This window comes from Thunnus thynnus, chromosome 10 (assembly GCF_963924715.1).
Source record: "Thunnus thynnus chromosome 10, fThuThy2.1, whole genome shotgun sequence".
Taxonomy (NCBI): Eukaryota; Metazoa; Chordata; class Actinopteri; order Scombriformes; family Scombridae; genus Thunnus; species Thunnus thynnus.
Genome location: NC_089526.1, coordinates 10,621,421 through 10,633,358, shown reverse-complemented (window position 1 = coordinate 10,633,358; position 11,938 = coordinate 10,621,421). Strand labels below are relative to the sequence as shown.

Below are 11,938 nucleotides of genomic sequence, written 5' to 3'. Positions count from 1 at the left end.
ACACAAATGCACTCCTGCGAACACAAACACGAAAACGCATATCCATGCTTATCGTTACAAAATGCTTGGATTTAAGCACACGTGTTGATAGACAACAACACCGGTGCAACCCCGAATCTCCAGAAATAAGCAGGCATAAAGATGCTTGCATGCATCAGTGTCTCTTTCACATGAATTGGCAATTTCTAATGAGATGGCCTTTTGTTACTGATTCTTTGTTTTTGAGAAATTGCTGTGAAAACAGTTGCTTTGTAGTTAATTGATCACTCTGGGCAGCTAATTATCAGTGCTGCTTTAATTACACAGGGATGAGAGGCACACAAGCTGGAGACTATCCATGTTAATCTGTGAGGAACAGAAATAGTTATGATATAGCCTAAATCTCAATAAACAGGGATATTTAAATGTCCCCCTGAGTTAGATTATCTTCTCATCTGCCGAGACAGGTTTCATTTTGCTTACTTAATATCTCTTTGGCAGGAATGAGAAATAGACCTATGGAAACTACGAAGACCTATAGAAGATCTAAAGTTGGGGTTATAGAGATGCGTAACATTTCAACAAACTCAATGTTATGCTCATATACACAGGACTTTGATCAGCTCTCTCACAGTAGACTAGTTTAAATCGTGGTTTATACTGTCTTATTGCCAAATCCTAGTCCATTATAAAAACAATGATACATGTGCAGATTATGAACTATGCTATGGTGACAGTGTTTCTAATCTATCTCAAATATATGTTTGGTTTCTTTCAACTTATCAGCCAACATATAGAAGTATGTACCTATGATAAGCTAATGGACGATGTTTAGGTCAGGATCTATCTTTGAGTATATCACTTCAGTGCTGACAGTACTCAGCCTTAACCTGAAGTACTGCATCACGTTGCATTGGCAATTACATTTAAGAGTACACTTCTGCATATTAAATCAAACTGATTGTTTTTTTTTCTTGGACAGCTTGTGCTACAAATGAAGCCTTAATGATCCCAACCCTTATCTGAATGCCCCTGGTTGTCTTCAATAGCCCCCGAGCCATAATATGAAACACCGTCTCCATGAGTTCCATCGTTTACTGAATTAAAAATTACAAATTTCAAGTGGAATTGAGAAGCAGCATATCCAACTATTTCAGCAGTAGTTTTCTAAAGAGAAAGAAAGCAGGTAGGGATCAAGTGCTAATGGCTAGGGGTGCTTGTCTAATCCCATTTGGTCTGGCAGTGTCGGGAGAGTGGGGGGAGGTCTTCACCAGTTTAAAACGATACCATCACCACAGGTATTCCAGCTAGGCTCTGATTGGCCTTGACAGAAGAAAACATCGCCGCAGCAAACAACTCAAGCACCTCCCACTACATCAAACTCGAGAGGACAAGGTCAGATCAGCAGCGACATAAAGTTTAATCTTAGAAAACAAACTTCTATTCAAACTGCACCCTTAAACGCAGTGTATCGTAGCAGAGGAGAGCGTTGCTAATACACCAAGTGGTGCGTGGAGAGCCTAAGTCAAAGGACTGCTGACTAATGTGCCGAAATGGCTGGAAATACTCTGTGGTATTGCAGATGGCAGAGGTATTTGTTATTCATATGGCCCTCAAGGTGCATCCACAAGGCTTGCGTGAAAGTGTGTGTCTGCATGTGCATGTGTGGATGTCTATGTGTGTATGCTTTTGTGTGTGTGTGCTGCATCCACACTGCTGAGGATGCCATTAATGCTTGCTGCTGATCGCCCTCCCACATTTAAATAACAATAGTGCAGTCAGAGAAAGCATCGGTGTGAATCCAACCCGCAAAACACCCAGGAGCTGCAGGCCCCACTCCCGCTGTGTGTGTGTGTGTGTGTGTGCTTATGTGTGTGTGTGCGTGCATGTTTGTGTATATGTGTGAGTTAAGGTGCACTCGCTTGCGCTCGAACATCCACACACATGTGAGCCTGAGAAAAGATAGTAAGACAGACACAGGGAAGGGGAGAGAGTAAGACAGCAAGGGAGAGAGAGTGAGGAAGGCTGCAGCGGAGACTAAAATACACGTAGTCCCTGTGTTGTGCAGATAGGTTATGTGATGAGAAACTGCAGGTCCGGGGAGCTGCCCCATTAGCAGGTACTGGTGGCCCTGGATCTCTGTATGTGGATGAGCTGCCTGTCTTATACATTGAATATAGCACTGAACCAGAGGTGGACAGTCAGTACTCTACTGACTGTTTTATACTTTGGGGAATATTATTTTACTCCACTTAATGATGAGACTAAATTAAATTATTATATGTTCCAGACAGGATTTCATAACAGGGCTTGTTGTATTTGCTGGCCAAAATGTTCTATATCTCGGTACAATTCTGGACCATCAATCGAGCTTCTATTAAACTACAACTATTGGAGAGTTGGCAGTTTTCAAGTGAGTCAGTCAGTCTTAGAAATTGTTTATAAAACCCTAATTAAGAGTCTTTTAACATTTCTCTTGACATCAGGTTTCGTCACCTGAGCCGTGGACTTAGGAGCAAGCTGGCTAGCAAAGCTGCCATTGCTAGCAAATACTATTTTTAAGTCTTTTATTCCAATCAGCATTTTAATCTATCATTTTATGTTTATGTGTTCAATCCTCTGTTTTAATCATTACATTGTATTTTCACCAGTGTACTGTAGTGTACTTTATATACTTTTATGTTACAAGTTCTTATCCTGCTCTTATGTTTTGGTGCGCTAAATACAATTGTCCACTCTGGTGACCAATTAAGTGCTACTGTATTCAGTTTGACCAAAGTCTGAGTTTAAGATACTTGATTGGTTAAAATGGAACCAAGCACAGAGTTAGTAAATGTTTTCTGTCTTAATTCTTCCCCTATAAATAACAGACATTTCAAAATTTCCTGTTCGTATTAGGAAGTGACAGTAAGCGGCTTCATTAAAACAGTCTACTTTAGCAATATATTAGGCGCAGCAAGTGACAGCAGTCCTTTCCTTCAGCATTTTTGTCATTACAAAATCACTTGGACAGCTCATTATGACTATCACTAAACACACCAACATTCATGCAGTGAATGCAGTGAAAATATAATATCACAGACTATGCCAAGCAACAGGATTATCAGATTACTTTCAGCCTACAGGATCCACAGTTATGTTAGTCCATCTAAACACCAGGAAATACACAACAAACAAAAGCAGAAGCAGGTCCACTCTTTACCAGTTTGTAATTCTGACATAATAAACGATATCCATCCATTATGTATACCCACTTATCCTGTGCAAGAGAGCAGGGAGCTGGAGGACACACATTGGACAGATCACCAGTCTATCTGACATATACAGACAAACACATCACCTATGGACAAATTAGAGAGTCTCCATTTAAGACGATCAAGATCACTTTATTTGTCCCAAGGGAAATTTGTCTTGGACATAAAGGCTGCCACATAAAAAATACATACAATTATAGTGCAGTAACAGACACAAAGTGTATAGCACAGACAAGTGCAGATATATAGTACCTTCAAATATGTGCAACACAGCACTTCATTTCACACCCTCCTTATGTCCTGAGTTTATGAGATTTACTGATAGAGGGATGAAAGTTTTTATACTTATTCAGGCATCTTTTCCTGTATTTAACTGGAACCCTGTAGCGTCTACATGATGGGAGCAGTTCGTATTGGGAAGGGTCAGCAATCATTTTCCCGGCCTGTTTAGTCTTTCAAAGAGCATTTGGAGGGAGGGATGCTACTTCGCCCCCATCAATTTCACTGCTGTGTGGACCAGTCTGTTTTTATTTGTGATTTTAACTTAACTGATATATTACCAAACCAAGCTGAGATTCTGTAACGTAATAAACTCTCCATCACAGCATGATAAAATAACATCAGTACCCTTCGTCCAACCCCAAACACCCTGAGTCTGCATAGAGTCGCTGTTGGATCCTAGTGCATACAGAATTCACATCGACACTACAGTCAATACTTTTATGTAGACTAAACTTTTTAACCTCCAAACTAAAGCCAGAAATGTCAGTGTCTGTATCCATAAGTCCCAAGATGGCAGTATCATCAGAAAACTTGACAAATAAAGTGCTGGGATGACTGCTTGTACAATCATTTATATATATATATATAATGTAAACAGAATGGGAGAACTCAAACGTCCTTGATGAACGCCTGTGTTAATGACTTTAGACTCAGATAATGTCTGGTTCACTCAGACCTGCTGAGTCCTGTTGGTCAAAAATGAGTGATACCACCTGACAGGGTCTGACATAACCGATGGCCTGATGGCCCGAGGCCAGTAAAAGTTTATGCAGGGCAAGTTGATTGGCAGTCACTGGCTGATCCATGCCAATCAGAATCATGGGTATACCGTTTAGGGTGAGGGGAGGACATTTCTCTTCATTGGATAATGTTAAAAGTTAGACTTTTACCGTGACTCGTTTTAAAAAAGACTGTGTGAGCGAGCTGGAAGCGCAGGCAAGCAAGAGGGAGTGAGAGAGCAGCAGTGACTGAGCGAGGAGAGTGAGCCAGCAGTAGCGACAACAAAGCAATGAATGAGAGGAATAAAACGTTATTTTCTGATTGTTTTACAGCAGTTACGTTCTGAAGCACAAATAAATAACCATCAAAGACTCAACAGATGATTTACTGTGGAGACAGACGCCCTTAGTTTCCGTTTCATTTCCCTCCTCTGCATTTCTCCTTTTCATTCATTCATTACGATTCAACTCCATGTCTGTAGTGGACAGGTGGCTCGCGGAAGCAGACAGAAGGAGCTCGGAGTGAACACGCACACACAAACAAATACCATTATGTTCTTTGCTGTACTATCTTAACAAGTACATTTCTGCAGATCTCTCGGCATTGTCTCAGTTCTTGTCACAAGAGTTTATCATCAAGGTCATCCATACTCACTGAAACGTTATAAATTCTGCTCTCTTCTCCCTATGTATTCCACACTCTACACAAAATATGGAGAAACCTACATTTATACACCATTAATTTACTGATCCAATATGTGCCTAATTTTATATTTTGCATATTTTTGTATTATATCAACGTTACATATCCATAACTAAAGGAAAACAATCAAATCTAAAGGCAACTTCACTGTTGTACATATCATGTATACAATGAATAAATCACCAAAATTATGGAAAAAAAAAAGAGTGATTTTAATTTTGGCTGCTGGGCCAGTGAAAATATAGAAGGGGCCAGTAAAACTCTGATCTACTGGCCAAGTGGGCCAGTAAGGAAAAAAATGGACACCGACCTGATGATATATAAGACATTTGTCTGAGCTGTGTATTATGGTTAGTATTGCATCATCAGTACCACGATTATCTTTATAGGCAAACTGATAAAAATCTAGCTGTCCATTTATGTGTGACTTCAGCATTATCTTTTCTAGACATTTCATTACGATAGAGGTCAGGGCTACTGGTCTATAGTCATCATTTTCCTGGAGGTACAGGCTTTTTTGGAAGAGGAGTAATGATTGATTGATGGAACTGTATGTTAATCAACAGACCTTTGAAGGACGGAGACCCAGGTTGGTGTAAGTTCCTCTGCACATGATGCCTTATTGGTGTTTGTTCTTTTAAATAGTCTTGTGACTTCTCTGACACTAATGTCTATCCTTTGGAACACAATCATCAATTGTTATCATGTTAATGACGCTGTCAAGTTCTAAAGAGAAATCATGTGAATCAAACCTAATGTAGAAGTTATTCAAATCATCTGCCATATTATTGTCATCTGTTGTGTGCAGCGGTTTCCTAATGGGAGTCATATTTGTAATAGATTTCGTAGTGGCCCACAATTTCTTCGCATTATTTGCACAGAGGTCCTTTTCAATGGATTCCCTGTCTTATAGCTGTGTTGAGTTTCTGGTTCAGCTCCCTCTGTGTTGATCTTAGTTGCACTTGGTCCTTATTCCTGAAAGCCTTTCTAAGTAATGTAGGAGTTGTTGGGACACTGTTTTATTTTCTTTTGAGGTATCACGGCATCCAAACAGAAGTTAAAATAAGTTGTGATGACTTCTGTGGATTTGCTCAAATCAGACTCATTGAATATGTCCCAGTCTGTGGCCAAGTCAGTGTTTCCCCTAGAATTTTTTTCCAGCACAGACACAGAGGTTGACTCACATTTCAGAACAGTGCCGCACAGAGGCTCCCAAATGCAAATGATTATTGATTTCCAAATGAAATGATATTTGGCATTAAAGAAAAGATTTTTTTGGCCCGGTGGGGCCTCTCGTTGGCCCGGTGGCCCACCAGGTCTGTACAATTATAGGAGAAACTTACAATATTGTCAGTGGACCAGACTTTAAGGGTTTTAACAAGAGGTTTGCTCCTCTTAAAGAGTGAACGGTGGATGGGAATGAGCTAAACAGTGTTGTGATCAGAATTGGACAGGATATGTGTTGTATATGTGTTCTGAATATTTCCATAGCATTTGTCGAGAATTGTTCTATTTCTAGTGTCACATTTAATATACTGTTCAAACACAGTTAAAGACAAATTTGCAATGATTGAAATGAGCACGGGAGCATCTGGTGTACGTTGCAACTGTCTATGTATGTATTTATTCAGTCTTTGGACCATGAAAGGAAACCAGACTACCTGTAGGAAACCTATGCAGACTTGGAGACACACTTGGAGAAAAGAAAGGCCCAAGCTGGCCGGTGGAACTAGTATCACAAATCTTTAGAAATAAGGAATTCTAGCACAGCAGTAATCCATGACAATATATCCATAAAAGCAGACCTGTGTTCAGTTTAATGCAAGGATAAGCACCGGGTTAGCACTCACAGTAGGGCTTTTTCAACAACAGACATTTTGACTTTTCACAAACGAAAAGCACAGGTGTGTATTAATAACAGCTCCTTTCTGTTCAGGTGCACCAGTGAGCCATGACAGTGTGACAATGAAGAGCCAGCATTCCCAATACAGCAGCTAAATGGAATTTAGTATTCAGTATTGGCAAACTCAAAAGTCATATACACTCACAGAGCACTTTATTAAGAACACCTGTGCAATCTAATGCAATCCAGTACAACAGCTCTGCCATAAATTCTAGTTTTACAAGGTTTATTTTCAGTTTTTGTTGACATTGTCAGAAAGGTGATAATTCTATTTTATGTTTACTATTGAGATCATAGTGGGTGGTGGTGGTGTACTGGACTATATTTGTTAATGTATGTGAAGCAATGTCAGTGTCAACAATGTCATCAAAAACTGAAAATGTATAAGCTTTGTGAAAATAGAATTTATAGCTGGATTGCATTAGATTACACAGGTGTTCTTAGTAAAGTGCTCCTGAGTGTACAGTTATATGCAATGAGCAAAAATTGATAAATAAACCACACAACAGAACGAAAACAGGAAAAGTGTGACCTCTTGGGGAGGGATACTTACCATAAACGCATCCTAACACTTCTTTATTTATGTCCTATTATCGTCTTCTTGGCCCACCTGTGTAATGAAGTAAAAGGGCCGTTACCTTGGTAACTGTAAAGTAGCTGTGTTTAAGATAGCTCTGGATTAACTAGCCTACTTTATACACACCTACAATTAATTATTCATCTAATTAGCGCCGTAATTAGCACAACAAAAACAACTACCTGTGCTCGGATAACTGTTGAAAATACGAACTCACCGAAGGAAACGTGACTTTCTGGACAATTCACGTCGATGAGGCGGTGTAAGGCGTGTTTAAAGTAGCAACAGTAGAGTCTCACAGGCAGGTGAAGGGCTGGAAAAGTCCGTCAATACTCATCCAAGATGGCGCTTAATTTCGTGTGGCCTCTGCTGGCCATTTGGGTTTTCTTAGAGAGTTTCTTCATCAGCCTTTCCTCAAAGCTCAAACGTTTTCCTGGGTTTTCTGTCCATAATCCAAGTTTAATGAGTATCTGCTAGCGTGCCAGCTAGTAAAATTTGAACACCATGTCATTTTGATACATGTATAATATAAAAACGACTTTTAAACAACACAATCAATTATCCCTTTCTAATAGTAGCCTATTTTTTCAGTTTGTCCTTTCACTCTCCACATTTGAAGTCCTATTTCTTTTTATTGCCATATGAGATGTTTTCTATTGATCTAATGATGCTTTACTAATCTTTTTTTCACAAAAACCTTTATTGATACATCACATCTCACAGTTTAAGAATTAAAAATTGGTTCATTTAATTAACAGCCTGATTTACACCACCTGCAAATCTCCTCTCCCCTGGTAGTTGATATAAAGAGGGTGATCAAATCAAAAATTGTGAATTTAATGAAGTGATGGAAACACTGTGTATATGTGTATTTATAAAACAACCAAAAATGATTTATTTGGAGCCCTACAGAGTTGTGGAAATCTTTCATTTATTTTTTACTGTTGTGTTCTTTGTTTGCTGTGTCCAACAACTGTGAAGAAGAGTGGATAACCTTTTTTACTCAAATGTGTGTGACCACACAATATACCTTTACATCCACATTTACATAACATCTAAATAATGTGTCTTGTTCCTTCTGACCTTTAGACAAACAGCAGCTGCACCCCTCAGTCCTGTATCATGCGCATGCTTTATATAAAGCTGACTCATTGTTTGTAGTTTTTGTGGACCCTGAAGGTGCACCTCATAAATTGGATACTGAGAGTACATAGTTAGAGATGTATACTTTTGTATCTCTGTCCAAGATGTGCCAGTGCATCCTGTGTTAAATGCAATAAAAATTTTAAAAAAAACTAAAATCCTCTGACATAATATAATTCCCTCAGATTCTACTCTCACTGCTTGGCCTTTTTAATCATAGGTTCCATTCTGCATCAGCATCTTTCTATCCACTTTTCATCTTTTTCCATCCATCCTACACATTTCTGGCCCTGCATCCACAACCACTGAGCACACACACACACACACACACACACACACACACACACACACACACACACTCAGTTACACACAGCTGCAGGATGCAGTCGATCTCCTCTCACCTCTCTCTTACACGTTTTTTAAAATCTTGCCTGTCACAGCACCCACTCACTGGCATGCATATACGCTCATAGAAATACTCTGACATAGACATATTGTACATTTTTGAGAATATGCACACAGCCTGACTGATCCCGTTCACATTCTTTCAAGTAGAAGTCACATCACTGTGAAATAAAAAATTTAAAAAAAACAGTTCACATAAATAAAACACTAAAATTCTCAGATGTCCCTTTGAAGGCAGTCAGCAAATACATTAAGAATACTTATAAACATCTCTCCACATGCGTCTTCTTTTATTCCTCTTGTGATGTGCCACAATTTGATGCCAAGCACTCACAAGAGCACAGCACACATGAGAAGCAGAGAAGTAAAGTGAGGAGGGAAGTAAAAGTAAAAGTGGGATGCAGCGGGTGTAGATGAGTCAAGAGACTTTTGGAAAAAAAAAAAAAGAAAAAAGACAGAGACAAAAAGAGTGAGAGGCTGAGTCTAATAAGAACCAAGAGACGGCGTGCTGGTGTCTTGTGGTGCCATTTGAATACGGGGCAGCAGCAGCTGGAGTCTGTGTCGAACAGCTCTGCACTTCACACAGCATCACCATCAGGAGAGCATAGCGCTGGTTGTACTCTGCTGGAGTCTTACACTGCTTCACACACTCCCACAGACCAGTCTCTATGTATGTGTGGGGGGGAATGACTTGAAGCTCCATGGTTCTCATTACTCAGCCACTGTAATGTGCTCGCCTTTCTAGCTTACCGTATTGGGGCTGGTGTTCTCACTGTTGGCTTACAGAAAAGGAAAGGACCAGCCTCACCTCTGTTCTGAATGCATTAGCACACATCACATTTTCAATCTGGACCTCAGCACAGGTTCCCCAGCAAGTCTACTGCATAGTAACAGAGTGTATGTGAGCAGGTGTGTGTGTGTGTGTGTGTGCAAGAGAGAGAGAGAGAGCAAGGTTGCAGCAGAGTTTTAAAATACCTATACTCCTGTTCGGTGCTGATAAGTTGTGTTATGAGAAACTGCCGGGGCAGACGGCAGGGTCATTAGCATGACTGCCAGATTGAGAGGTAGGAGAGGAAGGAGGGAAGCAAAGAAGGAAGGAAAGAAGGAAGGGAGGCAAGACAGAAAGTAATTACATCTAGGTTTCCAATTTTTTTTCTAAGGAAACAAGCAAGCATCCAGTCATGAGTGTACACATATAATCCAAAGAGAAACACAATCCTCTGACCTTTCATTCTGACTTTCTCAGCCACTTCCTCACTGATGATTGGCATCTATAAAGTCTGCAACATCTGCCTACTGTCATCATCTGCCACCTCAAAAGGTCCACTGATTCCCTGATGTTCATAATGGCAAACCTTTAATTTTAGTATCCAAGTCCGTTGCCCATGCAGTGGTCTTACATGTTATTGTATCAGTTTCATTAAGTGTGTTCATGTTTTATATAGTATGACATTTGACACACAAACCTTTCATTTTCATCTGGAATCGCTCCAATCAAGGTGGCACAGTTCAAGGTGACCACAGTGTCATTATTTCTAATGTTCTGTTGCATTACAGTCCCCCAAGTCTCTATACATACTGTAACTCCACTTCTACCCAAACATTCTCTGAGGCCTTTTTGACAGCTATTATAACAATAGTCTACTGCCTGGTGCTGTTAAACACCAAAGGAGCCTGTTTATTGTTTTAATAGCAGCTACTTCAGTATTCTTTGTGCTGCTGTTTCTCCCTTTAGGAATAACAAATCAAGGAAAATAAAACTGGCTAAAGGACATGCCTGGCTGTAAAGAGAAAACATAAAAAAATCCAAACATTAATGGAAAGACTGATAAACTCTGCGTGTCCTGCAGTGTTGTAAGGGACTTATTGTTGAAATATCATAAACCGGTTAAAGATGCAAGAGCAGCTTCTTTCTTAGATTTTATTTTGAAGAACTATCCAGGGTCCTTTCCAGTGTTATTGACTCAGTTGTTAACCCCTGTTCTACTTAAAGCCTCTCCTGAAAAATGCGAAGAATCATTAAAGAGCCCCTCCAGACATGTATTAAGACATATAAGAAATGCTCTGCTTGGAACAATAACGTTTGTCTGACATGGTTTTTCCCACAAAAAAGTACAATTACCATGTGAAAATCCTTAAACTGGCATCTGCTGAAGTGTCCGTTCTCAGTGTATGTGCACTGGAGGCTTCAAGTGTTCACATCACACTTGTGTAAGTTACATACGGGACCAAGAGCCTGTACTACAAAACAAGTTCAACATATCCAGGATAACTTTTCTTTAGCTGGCTTCACTGAGCCTAACATTGGCCATCCAGATAACCAGTACTACAAAACTGGTTATCAACTAGATCAGTCATCTCTGGGTTTTCCTATCCAGCTACAAGCTTGTTCATGTGAAAGAGACAGGGTTGTTAATTATTAACATCATCACAACCATGCATGAAGTACTTCATATGATATGAGATGAAACAGTGATACCAAATACCTGCAGAAAACTTCTGTTTTAGGGACAGCAAAAAGTCATATTCAATTAAGTGAAATGTAAATGAGCTTGTTATCATACAACAGAATAAGAAGATGTAGAAACACTAGAAATAATTTCCACACATTAAAAGTAGGCTAAGGCTTAAAATACATGTAGGAATTATTATATATGACTTAAGTACAGAGTGAGTATTTTTTGCTATTTAGTTGGATGATGAAGAAACCATTCTGAATATGTCACATAAAAAACTTAAAGTAATGCCAGACTGTTTCTGCTACTGAAGCAAAGAGAGGAAAAGTAGTTAATGACTGATGAGGTCTATCTGACCAAAATGTTGCATTTATTATCATGGGAGCCAATTAACAGTGTGTGGATTATTTTTTATAATAAAAGACAAGCTTTCGTGTTTATTTCCAGTTATCATCACACAGTTGTCTCATATTATTCTGAGCTGCAGTGATGGAATCAGAGTGTAAAGTCACTGACA

The 11,938-nt window shown here is 39.4% G+C and overlaps 1 long non-coding RNA gene across 5 annotated transcripts in view; it reads right to left on the bottom strand.

Annotated features, from left to right (window-relative positions):
• Positions 1-8,100, bottom strand: part of LOC137191085 (uncharacterized) — a 109,914-nt gene extending 101,814 nt beyond the window's left edge. For 2 of the 5 annotated variants that reach the window (XR_010930350.1, XR_010930349.1), the window contains exons 1-2: positions 7,635-8,100; positions 7,394-7,450 (exon numbers count right to left, since the gene is read on the bottom strand). This is a non-coding gene — a long non-coding RNA (uncharacterized lncRNA). The remainder of the gene's footprint in view (positions 1-7,393; positions 7,451-7,634) is intronic. The other 3 variants (XR_010930351.1, XR_010930352.1, XR_010930348.1) reach the window with 3 other exon arrangements.
• Between the last annotated feature and the right edge of the window lie 3,838 nt (positions 8,101-11,938).